Here is a 16,977-nt window from a genome sequence, read left to right as displayed (position 1 = left end):
TCTTAATGCGAAAGAACGTCACTTCATATTGCCCCTTGTATATAGACCTTTATTATGCAGTCCGTCGCTTTTATTGCTTCCATAACAAGATCGTACAAAGCTTATTTTCTCCGCACTAATAAGTCATGCATATTTAGAGAGAAATTTTTATTGCTTGCACCGATGACAACTTACTTGAAGGATCTTACTCAATACATAGGTAGATATGGTGGAGTCTCATGGCAAAACTGGGTTTAAGGATATTTGGAAGCACAAGTTGTATCTCTACTTGGTGCTAGGAATTTTGGCTAGCATGAGGGGGAAAGGCAAGCTCAACATGTTTGAATGATCCATGACAATATACTTTAACTGAGATGTGAGAAAATATAACCCATTACGTTGTCTTCCTTGTCCAACATCAACTCTTTAGCATGTCATACATAATGAGTGCTCACAGTTATAAAAGATGTCTAGGATAGTATATTTATATGTGAAATCTCTCTTCCTTCAATATTCTTTCATGAATTGTTCAAATGACCAATACAATGCTTGCTAACCTTCAACAAATTTACAACCTCTACTTCTTAGATGTGAAGTCATTACTCCCATGGGATAAGCAAATGAAACATATAAAATTTCAGATTTATGACAATCAACTCATACAACAATTTACTCATAGGATATAAGTGAAGCACACGAGTAAATGAAAAACTACTCCAAAAAGATATAAGTGAAGACCAATGAGTAGCTAAATAATTATGTAACTATGTGAAGACTCTCTCTCATTAAATAATTTTAGATCTTGGTATTGTATTCAAACAGCAAGCAAAACAAAATAAAATGACATTGCAAGGATAGCACAACTCATGTGAAGAAGCAAAAACTTAGGCTCAACCGATACTAAACGATAGTTGTTGAACAAGAAAGGTGGGATGCCTACCGGGGCATCCCCAAGCTTAGATGCTTGAGACTTCTTGAAATATTATCTTGGGGTGCCTTGGGCATCCCCAAGGTTGAGCTTTTGTGTCTCCTTAATTCCTCTCATATCATGATTTCTTTTTATCAAAAGCTTCATTCACAACAAACTCAACAAGAACTCGTGAGATAGGTTAGTATAAACCAATGCAAAACCTTATCACTTTATACTGTAACAAATCACTTAAATTATTATTCAACATTGCATACTAAATGCCTCTGTATATTTAATACTCCTATCCTCAAATAGAATCATTAAACAAGCAAACATATGCAAACAATGCAATCATAACAGCAATCTGCCAAAACAGTACAGTCTGTAAAGAATGCAAGAGTATCAATACTTCCCTAACTCCAAAAAATATGAGAGAAAATCCCACTGTAATAAATTTATCAGAGCTTAATATGCAAAAAGCTTCAACATTATACCATTCTCTGAATTTTCTAGGGAATTTTTGCGACAGCGGTAAACTTTCTGTTTTCAAACAGCAACATGTATACTAGCAAAATAAGCATGGTAAAGGCTATCCTTGACATTTTTATTGAAAATAAAGATGCAAAACATTATTATAAATAACATAAAGCAAGTACTAACAAAATAAAATGACGCTCCAAGCAAAGCACATATCATGTGGCGAATAAAAATATAGCTCCAAGTAAAGTTACCGATGAACGAAGACGAAAGAGGGGGTGCCTTCCGGGGCATCCCCAAGCTTAGGCTCTTGGTTGTCCTTGAATATTACCTTGGGGTGCCTTGGGAATCCCCAAGCTTAGGCTCTTGCCACTCCTTATTCCGTAGTCCATCGAAACTTCACCCAAAACTTGAAAACTTCAACCACACAAAACTCAACACAAAACTCGTAAGCTCCGTTAGTATAAGAAAATAAAACCACCACTTAGGTACTATAATGAACTCATTATAAATTCATATTGGTGTAATATCTACTGTATTCCAACTTATCTATGGTTCATACCCTCCGATACTACTCATAGATTCATTAAAATAGGCAAAAAACACATAGAGAACAGAAGCTGTCAAAAACAGAACAGTCTGTAGTAATCTGTATCAAACGTATACTTATGGAACTCAAAAAATTCTGAAATAAATTGGTGGACCTGAGGAATTTGTCTATAATCATCTGCAAAAAGAATGAACCTAAAAGCACTCTTCAGTAAAAAAGGGCATCTATTCTCATGAGCGATAAAAAACATGATTCTACTTGGCACTTTATTGAAACAAAAGCTATAAAACATGATTACTACAATAGCATAATCATGTGGACACACAAAAATAGTAAGGATAAATATTGGGTTGTCTCCCAACAAGTGCTTTTCTTAAATGCCTTTCTAGCTAGGCATGATGATGGCAATGATGCTCCCATAAAAGATAAGAACTGAAACATAACGGGAGCATCATGAAGCACATGACTAGCACATTTAAGCCTAACCCACTTCCTATGCATAGGGATTTTGTTAGCAAACAATTTATGAGAACAATAATCAACTAGCATAGGAAGGCTAAACAAGCATAACTTCAAGATTTTCAACACATAGAGAGGAAACTTGACATTATTGCAATTCCTACAAGCATAAGTTCCTCCCTCATAATAATGTTCAGTAGCATCATGAATGAATTCAACAATATAACCGGCACCTAAAGCATTCTTTTCATGATCTACAAGCATAGAAAATTTACTACTCTCCACATAAGCAAATTTCTTCTCATGAATAGTAGTGGGAGCAAACTCAACAAAATAATTATCATGTTAGGCATAATCTAATTGAAAACTAAAATCATGATGACAAGTTTCATGGTTATCATTATTCCTAATAGCATACAAGTCATCACAATAATCATCATAGATAGCAACTTTATTCTCATAATCAATTGGAACCTCTTCCAAAATAGTGGAATCATCACTAACTAAAGTTGACACTCTTCCAAATCCACTTTCATCAATATAATCATCATAAGTAGGAGGCATGCTATCATCAAAATAAATTTTCTCATCAAAACTTGGGGGACAAAAAATATCATATTCATCAAACATAGCTTCCCCAAGCTTGTGGCTTTGCATATCATTAGCATCATGGATATTCAAGGAATTCATACTAACAACATTGCAATCATGCTCATCATTCAAAGATTTAGTATCAAACATTCTATAGATTTCTTCTTCTAGCACTTGAGCACAATTTTCCTTTTCATCAAACTCACGAAAGGTATTAAAAATATGAAGCGTATGAGACAAACTCAATTCCATTTTTTGGTAGTTTTCTTTTATAAACTAAACTAGTGATAAAACAAGAAACAAAAAGATTTGATTGCAATATCTAAAGATATACCGTCAAGCACTCACCTCCCCGGCAATGGCGCCAGAAAAGAGCTTGATGTCTACTACACAACCTTCTTCTTCTAGACGTTGTTGGGCCAGCATGTGCACATGTTTGTAGGACATTAGCAAATTTTCCTCAAGTGGATGACCTAAGGTTTATCGATCCGTAGGAGGCGTAGGATGAAGATGGTCTCTCTCAAACAATCCTGCAACCAAATAACATAGAGTCTCTTGTGTCCCCAACACACCCAATACAATGGTAAATTGTATAGGTGCACTAGCTCGGCGAAGAGATGGTGATACAAGTGCAATATGGATAGTAGATATAGGTTTTTGTAATCTGAAATTATAAAAACAGCAAGGCAGTGAGCGATAAAAGTGAGCGTAAACGGTACAGCAATGATAGGAAACAAGGCCTAAGGTTCATACTTTCACTAGTGCAAGTTCTGTCAACAATAATAACATAGATAGATCATATAACAATTCCTCAACATGCAACAAAGAGTCACTCCAAAGCAACTAATAGCGGAGAACAAACGAAGAGATTATGCTAGGGTACGAAACCACCTCAAAGTTATCCTTTCTGTTCTATCTATTCAAGAGTTCGTAGTAAAATAACATAAAGCTATTCTTTCCGCTCAATCCATCATAGAGTTCATACTAGAATAACACCTTAAGACACAAATCAACCAAAACCCTAATGTCACCTAGATACTCCATTGTTACCTCAAGTATCCGTGGGCATGATTATACGATATGCATCACACAATCTCAGATTCATCTATTCAACCAACACAAAGTACTTCAAAGAGTGCCCCGAAGTTTCTACCGGAGAGTCAAGACGTAAACGTGTGCCAACCCCTATGCATAGGTTCATGGGCGGAACCCGCAAGTTGGTCACCAAAACATACATCAAGTGACACATGATATCCCATTGTCACCACAGATAAACACGGCAAGACATACATCAAGTGTTCTCAAATCCTTAAAGACTCAATCCAATAAGATAACTTCAAAGGGAAAACTCAATCCATTACAAGAGAGTAGAGGGGGAGAAACAACATAAGATCCAACTATAATAGCTTATCTCGCGATACATCAAGATTGTGCCATAGAGAGAACACGAGAGAGAGAGAGATCAAACACATAGCTACTGGTACATACCCTCAGCCCCGAGGGTGAACTACTCCCTCCTCGTCATGGAGAGCGCCAGGATGATGAAGATGGCCACCGGTGATGGGTTCCCCCTTCGGCAGGGTGCCAGAACGGGCTCCCGAGAGGTTTTTGGTGGCTACAGAGGCTTGCGGTGGCGGAACTTCCGATCTATCTTGATATTTGATGTTTTTAGGTTTTTAGGCTTATATAGGTGAAAGAAGTCGGTTGGGGGAGCCTCGAGGGGCCCACGAGAGGGTAGGGCACGCCCCCCTATCTCGTGGCCTCCTCGAGGATCTTTTGACGTGAACTCCAAGTCTCCCGGATCATATTCTTCCCAAAAATCATGCTCCCGAAGGTTTCATTCTGTTTGGACTTCGTTTGATATTCCTTTTCTTCGAAATACTGAAACATGCAATAAAACAGCAATATGGGCTGGGCCTCCGGTTAATAGGTTAGTCCCAAAAGTAATATAAAAGTGTATAATAAAGTCCATAATCATTCAAAACAGATAATAAAATAGCATGAATGCTTTATAAATTATAGATATGTTGGAGACGTATCACTCGTTCCATTGTTCCGGAGAATGGAGTTTTAGTCATCTTGCCCAAAAGGCACGGTTCATAAGCATCAAATGATTCATAACCAAGTGATTCCAAAAATCCATCTTTATGGAGTTTCTTCATGCGCTTTACACCGACATGACCCAAACGATAGTGTCACAAATAAGTTGCACTATCATTATCAACTTTGCATCTTTTGGTATCAATATTATGAATATATGTATCACTACGGTCGAGATCCAACGAACTATTTTCATTGGGTGTATGACCATCGAAGGTTTTATTCATGTAAACAGAACAACAATTATTCTCTGATTTTAAATGAATAACCGTTTTTCAATAAACATGATCAAATCATATTCATGCTCAACGCAAACACCAAATAACATTTATTTAGGTTTAACACTAATCCCAAAAGTATAGGGAGTGTGTGATGATGATCATATCAATCTTGGAACCACTTCCAACACACATCGTCACTTCACCATCAACTAGTCTCTGTTTATTCTGTAACTCCTGTTTCGAGTTACTAATTTTTAGCAACCGAACAAGTATCAAATACTCAGGGGCTACTATAAATACTAGTAAGGTACACATAAATAACCTGTATATCAAATATACCATTGTTCACTTTGCCATCCTTCTTATCCGCCAAATATTCACGGCATTTCCGCTTCCAGTGACCATTTCCTTTGAAGTGGAAGCACACAGTTTTAGGCTTTGGTGCAGCTTTGGGCTTCTTCACGGGAGTGACAACTTGCTTGTCATTCTACTTGAAGTTCCCTTTCTTTCCCTTTGCCTTTTTTTTGAAACTAGTGGTATTGTCAATCATCAACACTTGATGCTCTTTCTTGATTTTTACCTTCGTCGATTTCAACATCACGAAGAGGTCGGGAATCATTTTCATCATCCCTTGCATACTATAGTTCATCACGAAGTTCTAGTAACTTGGTGATGGTGACTAGAGAACTCTGTCAATCACTATCTTATCTGGAAGATTAACTCCCACTTGGTTCAAGCGATTGTAGTACCCAGACAATCTGAGCACATGCTCAGTAGTTGAGCAATTCTCCTCCATCTTTTAGCTATAGAACTTGTTGGAGACTTCATATCTCTCAACTCGGGTATTTGCTTGAAATATTAACTTCAACTCCTGGAACATCTCATATGGTCCACGACGTTCAAAATGTCTTTGAAGTCCCGATTCTAAGCCGTTAAGCATGGTGCACTAAACTATCAAGTAGTCATCATATTGAGATAGCCAAACATTCATAACGTCTGCATCTGCTCCTGCAATAGGTCTATCACCTAGCGGTGCATCAACGACATAATTCTTCTGTGCAATAATGAGGATAAAACCTTAGATCATGGACCCAGTCCGCATCATTGCTACTATCATCTTTCAACTTAGTTTTCTCAAGGAACACATATAAAACATAGGGACGCAACAACGCGAGCTATTGAGCTACAACATTATTTGCAAAATACTATCAGGACTAAGTTCATGATAAATTAAAGTTCAATTAATCATATTACTTAAGAACTCCCACTTAGATAGACATCCCTCTAATCATCTAAGTGATCACGTGATCCAAATCAACTAAACCATAACCGACCATCACGTGAAATGGAGTAGTTTTCAATGGTGAAGATCATTATGTTGATCATATCTACTATATGATTCACGCTCGACCTTTTCGTCTCTAGTGTTCTGAGGCCATATCTTCATATGCTAGGCTCATCAAGTTTAACCCGAGTATTCTGCGTGTGCAAAGCTGGCTTGAACCCGTTGTAGATGAACGTAGAGCTTATCACACCCGATCATCACGTGGTGTCTCGGCACGAAGAACTTTGGCAACGGTGCATACTCAGGGAGAACACTTTTATCTTGAAATTTAGTGAGAGATCATCTTATAATGCTATCGTCAATCAAAGCAAAATAAGATGCATAAAGGATAAACATCACATGCAATCAATATAAGTGATGTGATATGGCCATCATCATCTTGTGCTTGTGATCTCCATCTCCGAAGCACCATCATAATCACCATCGTCACCGGCGCACACCTTGATCTCCATCGTAGCATTGTTGTCGTCTCGCCAACTATTGCTTCTATGACTATCGCTACTGCTTAGTGATAAAGTTAATCAATTACAGGGCGATTCCATTGCATACAATAAAGCGACAACCATATGGCTCCTTCCAGTTGCCGATAACTCTGTTACAAAACATGATCATCTCATACAATAAAATTTAGCATCATGTCTTGACCATATCACATCACAGCATGCCCTGCCAAAACAAGTTAGACGCCCTCTACTTTATTGTTGCAAGTTTTACGTGTCTGCTACAGGATGAGCAAGAACCGTTCTTACCTACGCATCAAAACCACAACAATATTTCATCAAGTTAGTGCTGTTTTAACCTTCTAAAGGACCGGGCGTAGCCATACTCGGTTCAACTAAAGTTGGAGAAACTGACACCGCCAGCCACCTATGTGCAAAGCACGTCGATAGAACCAGTCTCGCGTAAGCGTACACGTAATGTCAGTCCGGGCCGCTTCATCCAACAATACTGCCGAACCAAAGTATGACATGCTAGTAAGAAGTATGACTTGTATCGCCCACAACTCACTTATGTTCTACTCGTGCATATAACATCTACGCATAAACCTGGCTCGAATGCCACTATTGGGGAACATAGTAATTTCAAAAAAAATCCTACGCACACGCAAGATCATGGTGATGCATAGCAAGGAGAGGGGAGAGTGTTGTCCATGTACCCTCGTAGACCAAAAGCGGAAGCGTTAGCACAATGCAGTTAATGTAGTCGTACGTCTTCACGATTCGACGGATCCAAGTACCGAATGTACGGCACCTCCGAGTTCAGCACATGTTCAGCTCGATGATGTCCCACGAACTCCGATCCAGCAGATCTTTGCGGGAGAGTTCCGTCAGCATGACGGCATGATGATGGTGTTGATGATGCTACCAAAGCAGGGCTTCGCCTAAGCACCACTACGATATTACCGAGGTGGAATATGGTGTGGAGGGGGCACCGCACACGGCTAAGAGATCAAAGATAAATTGTTGTGTCTAGAGGTGCCCCCCTGCCCCCGTATATAAAGGAGCAAGGGGGAGGCCGGTCGACCCCTGTAGGGCATGCCAGGAGGAGGAGTCGTCCTCCTAGTAGGAGTAGGACTCCCCTTTCCTACTCCTACTAGGAGGAGGAAAGGAAGGAGGAGAGGGAGAAGGAAGGAGAGGGAGGAAAAGGAGGAAAGAGGGGTTGGCCCCCTAGTCCAATTCGGTTTGGGCTAGGGGGGTCGCGCGCCCTGCCTCCTCTCTTCCACCACTTGGCCCATGAGGCCCATTACTTCTTCCTCGTATTCCCGTAACTCCCCAGTACCCCGAAAAATACCCGGATCACTCGGAACCTTTCTGATGTCCAAATATAATCGTCCAATATATAGATATTTACGTCTCGACCATTTCGAGACTCCTCGTCATGTCCCCGATCTCATCCAGGACGCCGAACTACCTTCGGTACATCAAATCACATAAACTCATAATACCGATTGTCATCGAACTTTAAGCGTGCGGACCCTATGGGTTCGAGAATTATGTAGACATGACTGAGATACGTCTCCGGTCAACAACCAATAGTGGAACCTGGATGCTCATTTTGGTTCCCACATATTCTACGAAGATCTTTATCGGTCAAACCGCATAACAACATACGTTGTTCCTTTTGTCATCGGTATGTTACTTGCCCGAGATTCGATCATCGGTATCATCATACCTAGTTCAATCTCGTTACCGGCAGGTCTCTTTACTCGTTCCGTAATGCATCATCCCGCAACTAACTCATTAGTTACATTGCTTGCAAGGCTTATAGTTATGTGCATTACCGAGAGGGCCCAGAGATACCTCTTCGACAATCAGAGTGACAAATCCTAATCTTGATCTACACCAACTCAACAAGTACCATTGGAGACACCTGTAGAGCACCTTTATAATCACCCAGTTATGCTGTGACGTTTGGTAGCACACAAAGTGTTCCTCCGGTAATCGGGAGTGGCATAGTGTCATAGTCATAGGAACATGTATAAGTCATGAAGAAAGCAATAGCAATATACTAAACGATCAAGTGCTAAGCTAACGGAATGGGTCAAGTCAATCACATCATTCTCCTAATGATGTGATCCCGTTAATCAAATGACAACTCATGTCTATGGCTAGGAAACTTAACCATCTTTGATTCAACGAGCTAGTCGAGTAGAGGCATACTAGTGACACTCTGTTTGTCTATGTATTCACACATGTATCAAGTTTCCAGTTAATACAATTCTAGCATGAATAATAAACATTTATCATGAAATAAGGAAATAAATAATAACTTTATTATTGCCTCTAGGGCATATTTCCTTCATCTCTCTCGTTGACTGCAGAGGTCTTGTGATCTTGGGGCTCAACTTTCTGAGTTGAACAAGAAGCAAATCAGCCTCAATCTTGATCTTGAACTGGCGAAGAAGAACCTCAAGACTGCTCAGGAAGAAACAACCATCATGGGAGGTAACCAACCGACACTTGTCCAGCTTGTGGCTCGCGCCTTTCAGTGTTTTTTCTTTCAGTCTCTTTGAACCGAGTGACTTCACACGAACAGATGTGCGTAGTGAAAACCGTCAGCTTCAAGCTCGTCTGAAGAGTGTTGTTTCTTTAGAGAAAATGCAGGAAGCTCTGGAGAAGAAGTATCTGGACCTTGCTGCTGTTCAGAAGGAGGCGCGAGAGAAGACAGCGCTTGCGGACAAGAAGCTGGCTTCGGTCGGCAAGTTGGAAGAGGAGAACTCAAAGATGAAGACTGCCATCTCTGAGGACAATCGGGAGGTTGAGCAATTGAAGAAGGACAAGGAGAACCTGACCAATGAAGTTGGAAGCCTCAAAGCCAAGACGGGCGAGCTGGAGTCCTATCTAGGACAACTTACTACAAAACTGATCCTGAAGCTTGAAGATATCATCATTCGACTAATTGGTTGCTGTTGATTGGAATGTCTTGTTATACTGTCGACTCACCATTTTTCCTAATTGTGCAGAACTTTGCCAGGACTTTGAGGCTGAGACTAGGCGGGTTGAGACGGGTCTCGACCCCATCAATTGTCCTATTAAATATGATGTTGCGATGAGCTTGCTACGGTTGGAATCATGCATGGACAGTGTTGTTGCTTATCTAGCTCGACTGAAGGCGGCGATGACTCGGGTTGATGCCGAACTCTGGCCTCAGGCGGAACTTTCACAAGATCTTGAGTCGCTGATGACTCGACTGAATCAGATCCCTGGACAAGTGTAGGAATGGAAGAAATCATCTGCTCACTATGGCGCTGACGTTGCCCTGTCATTGGTTCTGAGTGCACTACAAAGACGCCAGAGAAGACAAGCTGGCGGCCCTCCAGGTTGTGAACACTAAGAAGCACACCTTCCAGTCCTTCATGGACACCTTCCTCGAGGCTGCCACTCGCATTGCAATCATCATTGACCTTGACAGTTTCTGTGATCCAGCCAGCCCCTCTCCTGACGAGTAACTAAAAAACATTATGCCCCACACTTATTTGCCTCGGAATGCCGAGTGATCATGTAATCGTTAAACTCTTTCAAGCTTGATGCCTGAGTACTCTTGTCCGCTGCAGTTTGGAACTTTTGCGGGGTTTATCCAAATTTGGGTTTCTTTGAATATCGTGGCTTTTGCTCTGTTTCTTACATTGTTTCTGATTGTCCCTCGGTTCCGAGTGGATTTGAACTTCTCATCCTTTGCCTAATGAAAGTACATTGTACTTGTGACGGAGCTCAAACGAGGTGTTCAGCTGTCACTTCGTCATCCTTGCGAATGGGGATGGAACATTGTATTTGTGGCGTAGCTCAGAGGTGGTGCTCAGTCAACGCCTCGTCATCCTTGCGGATAGGGATGGAACATTGTATTTGTGGCGTAGCTCAGAGGTGGTGCTCAGTCGACGCCTCATTGTCCTTGCGGATAGGGACAAAACATTGTATTTGTGGCATAGCTCAGAGGTGGTGCTCAGTCGACGCCTCCTCGTCCTTGCGGATTGGGTTGGAGCGTACATAGAACTTATGGCGCAGCTCTGAGGAGGAGGTCGCAGTCGACCTGTACCTCGTCATACTTGTGGATCGGGATGGAGCGTATGGCTAAGTCCCCGAGCGAGAAGATCGATTCCCACTCGGAACGTATTTTTAAACTTAGGCGACTGAAGGACTGCAGTTAAGCCCTGTAGTGGGAGGGTTGCTCACCACTCGGTAGGATTTTTTAAACTTAGGCGAGTGCGGAACTGCAGCTAAGCCCCTTCGTGAGACGATTGCGCACCACTCAGTAGGATTTTTTAAACTTAGGCGAGTGCGAGGCTGCAGCTAAGCCTCCGAGTGAGAGGATTGCTCGCCACTTGGTAGGATTTTTTAAACTTAGGCGAGTATGGGACTGCAGCTAAGCCCCTGACTGGGAGGATTGCTTGCCACTCGGTAGGATTTTTTAAACTTAGGCGAGTACTGTACTGCAGCTAAGCCCCCGAGTGGGAGGATTGCTCGCCACTCGGTAGGATTTTTTAAACTTAGACGAGTACTGGACTGCAACTAAGCCTCCGAGTGAGAGGATTACTCGCCACTCAGTAGAATTTTTTAAACTTAGGCGAGTACTGGACTGCAGCTAAGCCCCCGAGTGGGAGGATTGCTCGCCACTAGGTAGGATTTTTTAAACTTAGGCGAGTACTGGACTGCAGCTAAGCCTCTGAGTGAGAGGATTGCTCGCCACTCGGTAGGATTTTTTAAGCTTAGGCGAGTACTGGACTGCAACTAAGCCCCCGAGTGCAAGGTAGTCAGATTCGGGATTCGGAGTCAGATCTGTTTTCCTCGGACAGAATCGAGTCATAAGATCGAGTCGTGGAATCGAGGATTCTACTAGATTTACTCAAATAAGATATTTTGTATGCACACAAGAAATTTATATGGGTTCTATAGAGTTTTGACACTAAATATGGAGCAAACAACGTACACATCAAAGCTAGTTGTATTCCACTTCTTTTTTGCGCCTAACCTACCATCTAGCTCGCATGTATGGAACATATATGAGAGGGAAATATATAGAACATTTAAACCTTCAATGCATGAAATTTACTTATGTTCTTTTTAGAGTGCATGAATAGTCGATCACTTGTCTATCTGACCTAAAGTGCTAAACCTTGAAGGGCCTTTCTCTCCTTCTCTGATCAATCTTGAAGCATTCTCCTTTTCACACCAATTCCATATGTCGACCAACATGATCCTCAGTTTTGATCTAGGGTTTCTGAGAGCTAGATCAAAGGTGTCTACGGCTGAGCATTTGGACTTGGGAGGGGAATAAAGGTCCATGAGGTATATGATAAGGGGTTTGGATGATGGCATACTATTTAGCTATGACTAAACAAACGACTTAGATAAGTTAGTAGAATCAGATGTAGTCCATAGCATAGTCGGAATTGTATAGTTTTGTACATGATTCTATGATTTGGATCGCGACCCAACATGGATTCTACCTGATCCGGATTCATAGTGGGATTTGGATCGACAAGCTTCTCTAGGGTCGTGAAGTCGTAGGATTCTAGCAGTCGAATCGGGATTCTGACTACCTTGCCTGAGTGGGAGGATTGCTCGCCACTCGGTAGGATTTTTTAAACTTGGGCGAGTACCGGACTGCAGCTAAGCCTCCGAGTGAGAGGATTGCTCGCCACTCGGTAGGATTTTTTAAACTTAGGCGAGTACTGGACTGCAGCTAAGCCCCCGAGTGGGAGGATTGCTCACCACTCGGTAGGATTTTTTAAACTTAGGAGAAATAGATTCGCAGCTAAGCCCCCGAGTGGGAGGCTTGCTCACCACTCGGTAGGATTTTTTCAACTTAGGCGAAACAGATTCGCAGCTAAGCCCCCGAGTGGGAGGCTTGCTCACCACTCGATAGGGTTTTTCCAACTTAGGTGAAACAAATTCGCAGCTAAGCCTCCGAGTGGGAGGATTGCTTGCCACTCGGTAGGATTTTTCCAACTTAGCCGAAACGGATTCGCAGCTAAGCCCCCGAGTGGGAGGCTTGCTCACCACTCGATAGGATTTTTTCAACTTAGGAGAAACGGATTCGCAGCTAAGGCACCCACTGGGGGATTTAGAACATGTAAAAAAGGAACAACAACCATTCAGGAGACTGTAAAATCTTTTATAATCAAACTAGAAGGTATTTCTTATTACATCTTAACATTCTGAATGCTTAAGTGTAAAAGGGACGGAGCAGCTCCGCATTCCAAGCGCGTGGCTCGTCTTTATTGTGCTCGACGTTGTAAAGACAGTATGCTCTGTTGTGGAGCACTTTGGTGACAATGAAGGGGCCTTTCCAAGCAGGAGTGAGCTTGTGTGGTTTCTGCTGGTCCACCCGAAGAACCAAGTCTCCCTCTTGAAATGCCCAACCCCTCACGTTTCTGGCATGGAATCGACGCAAGTCTTGCTGATAAATGGTCGACCGGATCAAGGCCATCTCTCTTTCCTCTTCCAAGAGATCGACTGCATCTCGTCGATCCTGTTCTACTTCATCTTCTGAGAAAATTTCGACTCCGGGTGCATTGTGAAGTAAGTCACTCGGAAGTACAACTTCAGCTCCATAGACTAAGAAGAATGGAGTTCGGCCAGTCGATCGATTAGGAGTTGTTTTCAATCCCCAAAGTACTAATGGAAGTTCATCGACCCAGACGCCTGCTGCATGCTTGAGGTCATGCATCAATCGGGGTTTCAGTCCTTTGAGAATCAATCCATTTGCTCTTTTAGCTTGTCCATTCGACTGAGGATGGGCGACTGAAGCATAGTCGACCCTAGTGCCTTGGGAAGCACAAAAGGCTCTGAACTCGTCAGAATCGAAGTTTGACCCATTATCAGTGATGATGCTATGTGGAACACCATATGTAAATGTTAATTCTCTGATGAAACTAATAGCTGTACTTGCTTCAAGGTTTTTGATGGGCTTGGCTTCAATCCATTTGGTGAACTTGTCGACTGCTACGAGCACTTGGTAAAGCCACTCCTGCCAGTCCTCAGAGGTCCAACCATATGCAATCCCCAGACAGCAAAAGGCCAGATGAGTGGAATAGTCTTTATAGCTGACGCGGGTTTATGGGACATGTTAGAGTAAAACTGACAGCCTTCACATTTATCTACTATTTATTTTTCCATCTCGTTGGCATGTGGCCAGTAAAATCCAGCTCGGTATGCTTTGGCCATGATGGTCCAAGAGGACGCAGGGTGACCACAGGTCCCCAAGTGAATATCATTGAGGATCATTCGGCCTTCTTCTGGCGTGATGCATCTCTGGCTAACTCCAGTTACACTTTCTCCGAACAACTGTCCTCTTATTACAGTAAAGGCTTTGGATCGTCGGACGATCTGTCGAGCCTCTTCATCATCCTCTGGAAGTTCTTTCCTAAGAATGTATGCAATGTATGGCACTGTCCAGTCGGGAGTGACGACCAAAACCTCCATGATCAAGTCGACCACGGTTTGGACTTCGACTTGAGTCGGATCTATGGAACTCTTAGGATGTGGGGGCTCTTCAGTGAAAGGATCTTCCTGAACTGAAGAAGCATGAATATGTTCCAAAAAAACATTGCTGGGAATGGTCTCTCTCTTGGATCCTATCTTTGCAAAATTATCTACAGCTTGATTTTTCAGTCGGGGTATGGTGAAGCTCCAACCCCTCAAACTTCTTTTCCAACTTTCTTACTGTGTTGCAATAACCAGTCATAGCCGGGCTCCTGACATCCCACTCTTTCATTACTTGATTAACCACCAAATCTGAGTCACCGTAGACCATGAGGCGACGGACGCCGAGTGAAATGGCCATACACAACCCATATCAAAGTGCTTCATATTCAGCTTCATTGTTCGAGGAATCAAAATGAATCTGGAGAACATATCTAAGCTTGTCTCCACGGGGGGATACCAATACCACCCCAGCACCAAAACCATTCAACATCTTGGAGCCATCGAAGAACATGGTCCAATGCTTCGAGTGAACCTGAGTCGGTAATTGTTTCTCAATCCACTCGACAAGGAAATCTGCAATTGCTTGGGACTTGATAGCTTTCTTTGCCTCAAACTTGATATCCAATGGAAGTAGTTCAATCGCCCATTTTGCCACTCAACCAGTTGCATCTCTGTTGTTCAGAATTTCAGATAATGGTGCATCGCTGATGAATGTAATGGAGTGATCAGAGAAATAGTGTGCAACCTTCTTCATGGTCATGTAGATTCCATAAACAAGCTTCTGATAATGCGGATATCTCTACTTGGATGGAGTCAAAACTTCAGAAAGATAATACACTGGTCGCTAAACTTTATAGGCTTTTCCTTCTTTTGCCCGCTCGACCTTGAGTACTGTACTGACAACTTGTCCAGTGGCTGCAATGTAAAGTAGTAAAGGCTCTTTGCTGATTGGTGCAGCAAGCACCGGTTGGGTGGAAAGCAGGGCTTTGAGCTCTGCAAACGCTGCGTCAGCTTCAGTAGTCCACTCGAATTTATCAGATTTCTTCATCAGTTGGTAAAGAGGTAAGGCCTTTTCACCGAGACGAGAAATGAATCGACTCAAGGCGGCCATACAAACAGTAAGCTTCTGAATGTCATGCACACGCACAAGGTGTTTCATTCAGAGGATGGCACCGACTTTCTCTGGGTTCGTGTCGATTCCCCGTTCGGAAATGAGGAAACCGAGTAACTTTCCACCTGGGACTCCGAATGTGAACTTCGATGGATTAAGCTTGATATCATACCTTCTTAGGTTGGCAAAGGTTTCTGCGAGGTTGGTCAGCAGGTCGAAACCCTTACGCCACTTTACCACAATGTCATCCATATATGCTTCCACATTCTGACTGATTTGAGTGAGCAGGCACTTCTGAATCATCCTCATGAATGTGGCGCCAACATTTTTGAGACCAAATGGCATGGTGACATAGCAAAAGCACCCGAATGGGGTGAGGAAATCCGTTTTTATTTCATCGGGTCCATACAGTCAGATCTGATTATACCCGGAATATGCATCTAGAAAAGACAAGCGCTCACACCCCACAGTTGAGTCAACAATCTGATCGATGCAGGGGAGAGGGAAATGATCTTTCGGGCAAGCCCGATTGATATGCTTGAAATCGATGCACATACGAAGTGAATCGTCCTTCTTAGGGACCATGACCACATTGGCAAGCCACTCGGAATGGTAGATCTCTCGAATGAACTCCGCTGCTAGGAGTCGAGCCACTTCCTCGCCAATTGCTTTTCTCTTCCGTACGGCGGACCGTCGAAGATGCTCTTTGACAAGTTTTGCCTTCAGATCGACTCGCAAACGGTGCTCAGCCAACCCCCTGGGTACACCTGGCATGTCAGAAGGTTTCCATGCAAAGATGTCCCAGTTCTCACGGAGGAACTGGATGAGCGCTTCTTCCTATTTGTCGTCGAGTGTTGTGGAGATATGAGCCGGTGCAGCATTGGGATCGGTCGGGTGAATATGAATCGGCTTCGTTTCTCCAGACGATTGAAATGCAGAATCTGTGGCAGGCTTCTTGGCTCGCAACAAATCACTCGGATCTGCATTTTTCTGATACTCTTGGAATTCAACTGCTGCCATTTGTGCATCGGCAATTTTAGAACCCTTCTGGAAGCATTCTTCTGCCTTCTGCCGATTGCCAGTGACTGTGATCACTCCTCTGGGGCTAGGCATCTTCAGCTTGAGGTACACGTACCATGGCCGAGCCATAAAACGTGCATAAGCAGGTCTACCCACAGTAGCACGATAAGCACTCTGGAAATCCACTACTTCAAATGTTAACTTTTCTTTGCGGTAATTCTTGGAATCACCGAAAACTACATCAAGGGCGATCTGGCCGAGTGATTCGGCTTTCTTTCTAGGGATAATG

The sequence above is a fragment of the Triticum aestivum genome, chromosome 5B, assembly GCF_018294505.1.
Source record: "Triticum aestivum cultivar Chinese Spring chromosome 5B, IWGSC CS RefSeq v2.1, whole genome shotgun sequence".
In the NCBI taxonomy this organism is placed as follows: domain Eukaryota; kingdom Viridiplantae; phylum Streptophyta; class Magnoliopsida; order Poales; family Poaceae; genus Triticum; species Triticum aestivum.
Note: the sequence above shows the minus strand (reverse complement) of the source record.